This window comes from Panthera uncia, chromosome F1 (genome assembly GCF_023721935.1).
Source record: "Panthera uncia isolate 11264 chromosome F1, Puncia_PCG_1.0, whole genome shotgun sequence".
Classification (NCBI taxonomy): Eukaryota; Metazoa; Chordata; class Mammalia; order Carnivora; family Felidae; genus Panthera; species Panthera uncia.
Window position 1 is genome coordinate 36746109 of NC_064813.1, and position 11493 is coordinate 36757601.

At 35.5% G+C, this 11493-nt stretch overlaps 1 long non-coding RNA gene across 1 annotated transcript in view; it reads right to left on the reverse strand.

Annotated features, from left to right (window-relative positions):
* LOC125925373 (uncharacterized) overlaps positions 1-11493 on the reverse strand; it is a 63629-nt gene that overhangs the window by 22565 nt on the left and 29571 nt on the right. Inside the window, exon 2 of the long non-coding RNA XR_007458811.1 lies at positions 2607-2752. This is a non-coding gene — a long non-coding RNA (uncharacterized LOC125925373). The remainder of the gene's footprint in view (positions 1-2606; positions 2753-11493) is intronic.

Genomic DNA, 11493 nt, shown 5'->3' on the forward strand with positions numbered 1-11493 from the left:
TCTTTCTTTCTTTCTTTCTTTCTTTCTTTCTTTCTTTCTTTCTTTCTGTTTTTCTGTCTTTCTTTCTTTCTGTCTTTCTGTCTTTCTTTCTTTCTGTCTTTCTGTCTTTCTTTCTTTCTTTCCTTTTTTATGCCTTGATATCCTAGAGAACTAGAAAGTCAGCTTAGGGGTATAATTAAAAATTTAAAAGCTTTGTTTTATAAATGTTTTTTGTATGCATGATACCTTAGGGTTTTTTTAAACATTAAGTAGTTATGTCTTCAAGAATATACTATTTTTTCTATAGGATACCACCAACTGCCTCTAATAATAAGGTCTAACTGTCTACAGTGGATTTCCTCCTCACCCCCACTTCTGCCAATTCTTATAGGGATACTTATAAGTGAAAAAATAAGAATTTGTCTTATTTTTTTAAGAACACAATGTTAGTAATGGAAAAAGAACTTCTGACTTTCCAACCCAACTTATGAAATAACTTACCTTCTTTTCTTCTGGGCAATCCTTTTTTTTTTTTTTTTTTCTGGTTAAAATTACAAAACTGTGAGTAATATATAATCAGAACATAAAAACATCAAAAGGGGATTATATTTGTATACAAAAATAATGTTCATTTATATAGATAATTTGAGCTGGCTTACATATTATACATACATAGAAGTCAGATAATATATTAACAATGAAAGTACGTTTTATTATATGAGTAATATCCCCAGGCATTTTCAATATATGTTATCGACTACTGAATGATAGTTTTATTTTACTGCATATGTATTTTAATGGTTATATCTCATCTCAAAGATTTGCAACCAGTTTCTGGGAAAATATTTTCTTTGTCTAAATATATGCAAAACTAAAATTAAACCAATGACATTTATAGACAAACAGAATGACTTAGAACAGATTATTTTCTGGGCTTCATTTTCTTCATTTCAATATGAGAGCTGTATTACAAAATTTCTATGCTTTCTACCAACTCTCTGATTCTGTTAATTCCAATAAAAATAAGGATAAAGCCAAATTATGGAATGAAACTCTCAAGATCATAGTCAGTATTATGTAAGCTAGAAAGACCTCTATATTTCTTATCATTTTATGGGCGATCCTGTCACTATAATAATTCATTCTTCAAATTACTGCATCTACAAATTTGATTGCCTGACACCCATATGTATCTACATGTTCTTCAAAACTACCCCAAGGAAGGGGCTTTTTCTGAAAATCTAAAGCCACATCATGTTCAAGAATGAACTAGTCTCTGGCCAAATGAAGGAACCCTTTGAGATGCAGTGTCTCCTTTTATAACATGTTCTCTGTTTTCTAGCAGCACAGAGAATGGGATTGGTAGTTAAAGGCCAAGCAACTAAGATTAAAATAGAAGGCTTAAAAACATATATAAATATATAAATAAAAATATAAATGCATATAAATATAAATACATATAAATAATATAAATATGTACAAATACATATAAATATAAAATATAAATACATATAAATACATATATATATATATGTATATATATATATATATATGAGAAAGAAAGTAATAGATGGAATTGTCAAAGATAGGCATGGAATCAAATGGGAAGTGGGAGACACGGGTGTGGGAAAGAGGAAAGAAGCCGGACAACTGGAAAAGGGATCCAGCAAGGAATCCCCAACATTTACTGCATCTTTACCACTGAAGGCCTGATTTACTGTTACATTTTGAAGGGCATTCTTCCCAGACTCTATGCTTAAGTAGCCATATCTTTAAACTGCCTGACTCCAACAGCTGATGCGGTTACCACCACAAAAATAGAAATTATGGCTTTCAACCCTTCATTTTATCCCTCTTACCTATAATCCTCTAGTTCCAGTCTGTCTGACCACTTGACAAAGTGTTTTGTTTTTTTTTTTTTTTGGTTGTTATTGGTGTGTGTGTGTGTGTGTGTGTATTTAATTAGTGCAGCTTTGTGGGACCACTTAAATGTGCTTTACACACAGAGAATAGTAGACATCCCCGGAAACTCTGGATGAGGAAAGAAAAATCCTGCTGGGAGCAAAAATGGCCCAGAGGGCCTACAATAATGATTCTCATAATTAAGGTGGTCATGTGTCTTATTCACAGGCATCATGTATCTGGAGGTCTTTTTGAAAAACTGCTAAGATTCTTTACAGATTTTACATAGAGATTTTTTTTTTCAAAGGCTCCCTGGTCTGTTTCCACATGTGTGTTGTTTAGTTAGGTCCTTCAAATACTTCAAGGTTTACTTTTATATTTAAAAAGGATAAAAATGAAGGCTATTATCTGAATACAGCATTGCCTTCAGTGGCATCAAGATGCTTATTATAACTGCCCTGATGAGACAGTCAAAGTGACGCATGGCTCCCAGTACTTTCTAATGTGTATTTAGGTGCCCTGTCAGATGGCTCGCCTGAGTGATGTGGCATATATTTGATGAAAGGACAGTAAACAAGATCAATTATAAAAGACATTTGCTAATGAGAGGAAGAAAAGGAAGAGAGAGAGAGAGACTGGGGGAAAAAAAAGAAAAAATTATCTGTAATGGAAAGAACAAAGCATTGCAACCAAACTAAAGAAATGAACTAGAAGAAATTTCATACCTTAATTATGTCCTAATTTTAGGGTACAGCTGTATCCTCTTTGGAGACAACGTATTTCTCCAACTTTTGTGGGACTGCGACTGAAGATGGAGATCCAATTGCTTTCAGTTTCCTTTATGGATTTGTTGCTAATTTTGCCAAGATCCCTGTACAAAACAAAAAGAGATATTATGTGAAACTCAAGCCATGCTAAGCAAATTAGCTAAAATTGATTTTTATCCTCGTATGGGGATGTTTTCCAATCCAACAATCCACAGAGATCTACAAACTTTTCATAGCCTAAGTTTTTTTTTTTTTCTTTTCTAAGGCTACTAATTTGGCCCTAGAAAACATTGTCTGGGTTTCCCCATAAAATGTCAAGCAAAAACCAGAAACCCCTGAAAATATAAAACAAACACTTTTGGCTACCTTCAATATGCTAATTAATTATAAGGATTCATTTTCCTTCGGATGTATTCTCCATGTTTCAAAAGGTTTTATAATATTACCTACTGTTAGTACAATTGATAGATAATCTAGATTTTATTCCCAGACATATTAAATATCTTTGCTTTGTTTTCATCATCTAATTTCTCTAAAGAGACTAATTTGTCTAAATAATATAATGCTATTTTATATCATTATTCTAGTCTATGATAGCAGTTGAATTTTCCAAAGGAAAATATTGAATGTGACAAAGCAAATTGGTGTTCTCCCTTTCAATTAGGTTAAATGAGGACAAGAACTTGTATTATTTTCCTTTTTACTACTGAATTAGGGAATCCTGTTATTTGGTTAAAAAATTATTCTAGGAAACACTGTTTAGAATTAATAAGTTTGTTGATCTTTTCAGGTTAGACATACATATTCTGTCTCCAAGGATATATTTCTGTTAAAAGATTATCAATAGTTTCCCCAATATCCTCCATATAACAACATGCTTTATTTTCATAATTTTCTTCTGGGTTCATCGGCACCTGAGGTCATGCGCTGGGGACTGAGGAAGCACAACTTAAGAGGTGGATGACACTGTCCTGGGCTGGGACCGCTAGGACGTGTATTGAACCACTTCGCACATCCTCCGCTGCTATTCCCAAGTCTTCTGAGGCGGTGGGCTTGGCAGGGAGGGGCGGGGCCTAAGATAACTAGTTCTTGCTTGGCAGGGAGGGGCGGGGCCTAAGATAACTAGTTCTTTCTGTTCAGAGTTTTGGACCTTATGCTGATTCATTCTGGCTCACTCAGCTACTCTGTGCATATCCACTTAGCAGAAAAATGACTACCGGGGGGAGAAAGTTAATGTAAATATGTGACATGTACTTCAAGAAATTTGAAATCACAGAGTATCAGATTCAACGTTACAGAAACATTCTGAAATGTGTACCAAGACATCAATTAACCGGTCTGTGGTGTGGTAATTACATAGTTTTTGCCTGATTTATTTTACTGAATTCACCGGGGACTTCCTATCTCTATTAATGACATGAGATTTCTCTTCATATTAAACCTTAAAAATTGAAACACAACAGTGGGTGCCTGGGTGGTTCAGTAGGTTAAGTGCCTTATTCTTTTTTTTTTTTTTTTAATGTTTACTTATTCTTGAGGGAGAGATAGAGTGCGAGTGGGGGCGGGGCAGAGAGAGAAGGAGACACAGAATCTGAAGTAGGCTCCAGGCTCCCAGCTTCCAGCACAGACACGGGCTGGAACACGCAAGCTGTGAGATCATGACCTGAGCCAAAGTCTGATGCCCAACTGACTGAGCCACCCAGGTGCCCCGAGGTGCCCTATTCTTGATTTCAGCTCAGGTCACGATCTCACAGTTGGTGGGTTCAAGCCCCACGTAGGGCTCCATACTCAATGTGGAGCTTGTATTGAGATTCTCTTTCCTCCCCCTCTCTCTTCCCCTCCCCCTGCTCATATACACAAACTCTCACTCTCTCGCTCTCGCTCTCTCTCTCAAAAATAAACAGTAACAAATAAATAAAAACACAGTAAAAGTTTTGCACTCCCGTCCCACTGAGCACATTGCATGTTAGCACTTTGGAGCCAACACCGGCTTAGAAGATTAATCCCCAATTTCCTATGACTGGCAAAATTCCTCATATTATAAACAGGGAAACTGAGACTCAGAAACTCACTAAAATTACAGAGGGTTGAATATGCATAATAAATTATGCTCCCAAGCTCCCAAATATATATTCCACTCTTTTTTGATGGCAAATAGGTGAACACTTTTAACTCTTAGATTATTTTTAATATCCTAGTTGAAATATCAGTTTTATTAATGTTATAAATATCTTGTTCAAAATGCTGTCTAGTATTTTGATTTGATGGGAAAGGATAGCTAGAATGCATCCTGATATGAATATTGTGGGAATAAAAAGTTTGTGCAAAGCATTTTAGTGGTCATAAGAATTACCTAATATCCTCATTTCCCCCCAGCCGTCTCTTATGAGACTATGAAGTAGTTTCCTCCCTCTCTCTCTCTCTCTCTCTCTCTCTGTCTGATATTCCTATTGATGAAAGGGGTTTAAGAACTATAGGGGCTTCAAAGGGAGTGGCAGAGTACAAAATGTGTCCTCAATTTTTAAAAACTTTATTGTAATTTTTTTAATTAAAATATTCCCAGCACTCTTCTTTGGTCTATAACCCTTGACAGCTGGTATTAACTACGTTTTAACCTATTAATGGTCTAACACTTTCAACACATATTAAGTAAATTCCAACTATTCGGCAAATATTGAGCCTATCTATGAAGGACAGCATGCTATTGAATGGATTGGGTCAAGATTGCAAGCAGGCCCAATTTGAGAGAGAAAAAAACATAAGCAGTGAGCTCTTGGACATCGGTCTTAGAAATATTTGGGGGCAACCAGTCCCCTCAGACAAGGGCAAAAAAAAAGCTAAAATAAACAAATGGGATTACATCAAACTAAAACATTTTTTTACACAGCTAAGGAAACCATCAACGAAAGAGCAACCTATTGATTGGAAGAAGATATTTGCAAATCATACATCTGATAAGAGGTTAATATTCAAAATTATAAAGAATGTGCACAGCTTAATATAACCTCCCACAACCTGATTTTAAAAAGGGCAGAGGACCTAAACAGAACATTATTCCAAAGAAGACATACAGATACCCAGCAGACACACAAAAAGATGCTCAACATCACTAATTATCAGGGAAATGCAAATCAAAGCCACAATGAGACATCACCTCACACCTGTCAGAATGGCTCGTATCAAAAACACAAGAAATAATAAGTGTTGGCAAGGATGTGGAGAAAAGAGGACCCTCATGCGCTGTTGGTGAAAATGTACATTGGTAGAGCCACGCTGGTCAAGAGTATGGAGATTCGTCAAAAAATTAAAAAACATATATACCATATGATCCAGCAATTCCATTTCTGAGTAAGTATCTAAGAAAATAAAAGCACCAATTAAAAAAAATATATATATATATATATGTACCTCTTTCTTCCTTGCAACATTATTTACAATAGCCAAAATATCGAAGCAACTTGTGTCCATCCATAAATGAACAGATAAAGAAGATGTGGTGTATATGTACAATAAAATATTACTCAGCCATAAAAAGAATGGAATCTTGCCATTTGTGACAACATGGATGGACCTTCAGGGTATTATGCAAAGTGAAATATGTCAGGTAGAGAAAGACAAATACCGTATGATTTCACGTATGTGTGGAATCTAAAAAAACAAAACAAATAAAAAAAACAGAAATAGACTCACTGACGCAGGAAATAAGCTATTGGGTACCAGAGTAAGGAGGGTTTAGGAGGTTTGCAAAATAAGTGAAGGGGATTAAGAGACACAAATTTACAGTTACAAAATAAGTAAGTCATGGGTATATAATGTACAGCATCGGGAATATAGTCAATAACATTGTAATAACTTTCTATGGTGACAGTAACTAAACATAGCAAATGACTATGATGTACACCTGAACCTAACAGAATATTGTATATCAATTATACTTCAATACAAACTTTTAAAAAATAAACAAAAATGACCTCAGTCACTTTTCATATACTGAATTTGCTTTGCATGGTATATGAAGTTAAAGATTTACAAACACAAACCAAAGTTAAACATCTAAGAAGGCAGGTGGGAGAAATCCCTTCCTTGCATGAAAAGATTTTTTTTCAATTTTTTTCATGTTTATTTATTTTTGAGAGACACAGAGAGCAAACAGAGGAGGGGTAGAGAAAGAGGGAGACACAGAATCCAAAACAGGCTCCAGGCTCGGAGCTGTCAGCACAGAGCCTGGCGTGGAGCTTGAACCCACAAACCAGGAGATCATGACCTGAACTGAAGTTGGACCCTTAACCGACTGAACCACCCAAGCAGCCCTCAAAAGATTATTATTTTTTTTAATTTTAGATGTTTATTGTACTTTTGAAAGAGAGAGAGAGAGGAGAGAGAGAGAGAGAGGGAGAGAGAGAGAGAAGGAGAGAGAGAGCATGAGCGGGGAAGGAGCAGAGAGAGGGAGAGAGGGAGACACAATCTGAAACAGGCTCCATGCTCCTCACGGAGTGCAAGAACATGACCTGAGCAGAAGTTGGCGCTTAACCGACCGAGCCACCCAGGCGCCCCTGAAAAGATTATTTTAAATCAAACCTTTGACCTCTCTCTCTTTCTCTCCATTTCTCTCTTTCTCTTTCTGTCTCTCTCTCTCTTCCCCTCTTTCTCTGCGTATTTATTTATAATATCACTTGAAGATACGTTATGGATGGATTCCCTGATTGATTTTGTTATTTCTTCCTTTTTCACATATTTCTCTTTTCATCTCTAAATGTTACCCTGGCCTGTATGAATCTAGGTAGGAAGAAAAACACAAAGCATGACCTTCCATAGCAAGTGATGATCTTCCTTTGTCTCCCAGGCTGAGCCCCTGCACCCACACACTGCCTGGCGTGTGGAGACCAACCAGACGGCCCTCACTGTTAGATGCCAGAAGGGACTGTGTAAGCCAAGGGCCCTGGGCTCACAAGCTAAAACTTGCATGCTTGGCAAGGCTCAGATGCCAAGGTTTGAATCTCTAATAAACCACTCGCTGCCTCTCCTCTCCAGTAATGATACCCTGGGGCTGCTGGGAAGGGATTCTTTTTATAGGAAACATACTCATAAGGATTTAATATTATCTTTCTGAACCCTTTGATTCAATAGGTTTTTTTTTTTAACTTTCCCCCTTTATTTTGTAGACCCAGTGATGTGAGCCAGTGTTAATTCTTTATGCAACAGTAGTATGTAATCAACATCTCTCTACTGAGCTCAAGATTCTTTTTTCTTTTTTAACCATGTGCTTAAAAAAATAAAATATCTTGCCACTGAATGTCTTTTTACAGACTGAAAAGACTTTTAGGTTAAACAACATTTGTTAGGCTTTGATGCAATCAAATGCAATTTCAATCTTCTTGAAATATTCAGCCCTGCCTCTCTAAAATTGCACATATGTGTCAGCTTTCAATTTTTTCTCACTAGTGTTTTACACATGAAATCTATTTTCACTGAGAAAATGGAATCTTTGTGTCTTTGTCTCTCCGTGTACTGCTTTCAGGCATGTTCTGGCAGGGGCTTTGACTATCGAGGCACTGGGGGAGGGGCCTGGCAGTCATTTGTCAGCTTTTCTTGCATCTGTAATTTCTGGCCACTCAGCAGTATTAGAGGGTCTCACAAACGGGGTGAGGAGAGTGGGGGGAGAGCTTGTCATTGATGAAAGCCAAACTCCAAATAACTGCCCGATGTTAATGACTGAAGAGAGAAAGGAGAGTCTGAAAAACTTTTATTGTGCTTTAATGAAAAAGATTTTTTTTTGGAGATGGCTAATTTACAAAATTGCACATGGTAACATTTTCAGATCTCAGTTTAGAAAGCCCCTGTCCATATTATGTTACCGATTTCATTGCTTTTAGCTTGGCAATGGCTCATGAAACTATTTTAATTTTCCACCAGTGGCTTCTGGTTATTTCTGCCCTTATTTCCTAGTAACATAACTGACAGCCCAATTAAACATCTGCATTTTCTAATCTGGACTTTCCTCCCATAACTATTTTGCTTTTCTTCTAAAACTTCCAGATGTTTTGGCTCCTTTATGATTTTAATGCATACAAGTATATTTGCTCCTATTTCAAAGACACAGAGCTAGATGGACTGACCATATGTTTCTACATAAAAAGCTTTGTAATACACCAATAATATGATCAGTATTTTTGTCTCTTTATGGATTCACTTACGTTAGAATATATCTTATTGTGTTTTAGCACTTTACTATGAGTTGATCATTGAAACATTTTTGTGGGTTGAGTTCAGAATTCACAGTGTGAAATGTTAATTAATTGTTGTGGCCACTGAAGAAAGTATCCAACTCTGTTATCTCCGTGTCTAGTCTTAGGAATAGAAGCTGCTGTGATTTGTTTATTATTTTTTGTCCTTTTTTTTTTTCTGGGAGAGATAAGAAGTTGTAAGCTATGTGAGACAACAATGTATTTTAACTCAGTTTCCGGCTTTGTACAGACATTAAAGGAATCATCAATATCTTGCCTTGGAAGTGTCTGGACAAGAGTTAAAAGAGTCTCTAATATATTTCAAGAAAACCTGTTTCCCATAATTAATAACAGGAAGCGGGGTAAACAGACATTTGCTGACAAATGAAACTGAAAACAGTAACATATACACAGAAACGTGGGAAATGAAACAATGCATCATTGTACGGTTACACCACAGTGGCTCCATTACCACGGACTTATGCAATACTCACATAAAACTCCAGAGTAAATGATCATTAATTTTACATTTCAAGTCAATTTCTGACCATTCAAACACACGCTTGTAGAGTGTAATCCTTTCTCCCACTGGTTAGTATTTGAAGTGATCTCAGGTTATTTGTGTGCTTAACATTTAGGGAGAAAAGCCTTATTTCTGGAAAACAGAATTTCTAGACAATCGAATAAATATGAAGGAGGACAATCTTGTTTTTTTTTTTTTTTACCATTATTATGAGATTTTTAAAGCCTATTCTTACTGCAAACTCTGGAAATGAGAACACTTAATAGGATAATTTTGGTGTGTGTAAGATTGTTTTATTTGGAGTGGGAGGGGGTATATAATCATAAAGTCTCAGGCAAACTAAATGCAACAGTCATTAATTAGACAGGCGCAAAGGATCACTGGGAACTTGACCCACTTGTGCTAAAGCTTCAGACAAAGCTTCCCTGGGAAGTAATGTGTCTTTATCTTCCAATTGTATCATACAGTGGGGCTCTCTGATCTTAGTACTGACCTCGGAAGCAGCAAATTGATGTGATATGTGGTTTCCCTGCTTCTTAGAAACACTGAATTCGATTTGAATTTGTTTGTTTAATTCTTTTTTTTTTTTTACATCAGTAGCCACTTAATTTGCAGTTAATTTTTAGGTATAAATGGCAATCCTTTAAGCGACACCGTCTTACTACATTTTAAAGGTAATCATCCATCCAAGAACTGCTAAGTGCAAAATAAAGCTTTATCAAATGTTTATTTCTGGTTTTATAGGATGAATAGGGAAATAAAAAATGATGGCAAAAGTGAGGAAATGTTTTTGTTTTATGATGAACTACATTGCAAATTAAAGGATGTATTTTGATGATTCTAGTGTAATAAGGAGAAATCTAAACTGTGTTACACAGCCAGAGCTATGTGTTTTCCTGGTGAGCTCCTAGTAAGTCACATCTGAACACTAGAGCAATGAGAATAGAATGTATTCTGGGTACTAAGGGCAGTGGTATTTGTCCATGTGTAATATACATACATGTAACGGAACTAGCAAAATCTGCAATAAATATAAATTTAAAGCAGAGTAAGTCTAATTAAAAACAAATGTGAATTTTCATATTATATATATGTGTGGATAAGGAAAAGTAAATGTGACACACTTTATCTCCAGAATCTTTTAGTCATTGTGGATTTTGAAACCCACAAAATGAATATCTTCAATTTAAAGAAAAAATGAATTGGAAAAATATAAGGATAAATCTTTGTTAATTGAAAGTGCAAGTAAAATATTTTCTAAGCTGTAAAATGTAATAAGTTTGTAGAAGAGCAAGAAAAGTGTGTAAAATTTTAAATGATTAAATTTAAAGCATACTTATTTGGATTTTTTTGAAGTAGGGGATGAACTACACACATTGATTATGAAGAATATGGCAGTTATTCAGAATAATTTTTGTAAGAAAAACATAAATTAATAAATCCTAAATTACAAGAAATGTCATCACACTTCTCTTTTGTTAGATCCTTAAAAAAAAGTAAAGCCCAGCAGGTTTAGTCCTAGGATTATGCCATTTGCAAATTGATGCTTTGAAATACATAAAATATTTTTCCAAAATTCTTAGGTAAAGGATTTCTTGAAAGACTTTACGTATAAGCTAAAATCTATTAATTATTAACCATAAATTTATATGGAAGCAATGAAGATACACTTAAAAATATTTGTCTTCACAGGCAGACTCATTATTGTATGCACTCATGTCAGAATATTTAAAGTTGTTCTTGGAAATGGTTCTTCCTAAAGATGATATAGATGATATGAGTTACATTGTTCAATGACATGATCCCAGAGCCACTCAAGATCTGGTTACACTTATTTCTCAGGTGGGTTGAATAGGGTTACCAATGCCTGGCAAGAATACCTCCCCTCTTTCCTTTGACTCCATCAGAGCACGATGTACTAGTTTTTAGATGAACCTGATGGGGAAATTTCGGTGCATTTATCAAGAGAATAACAATGAGCTCTGCACATAATTGCCACAGAGTCAGTAAATCATCTTGCTTATGTAGGAAAGTACTAACTACAATTTCGTTTCCTAAAAATGCAGTCTGGAAAGAAAAAAATATAATGGACATGAAT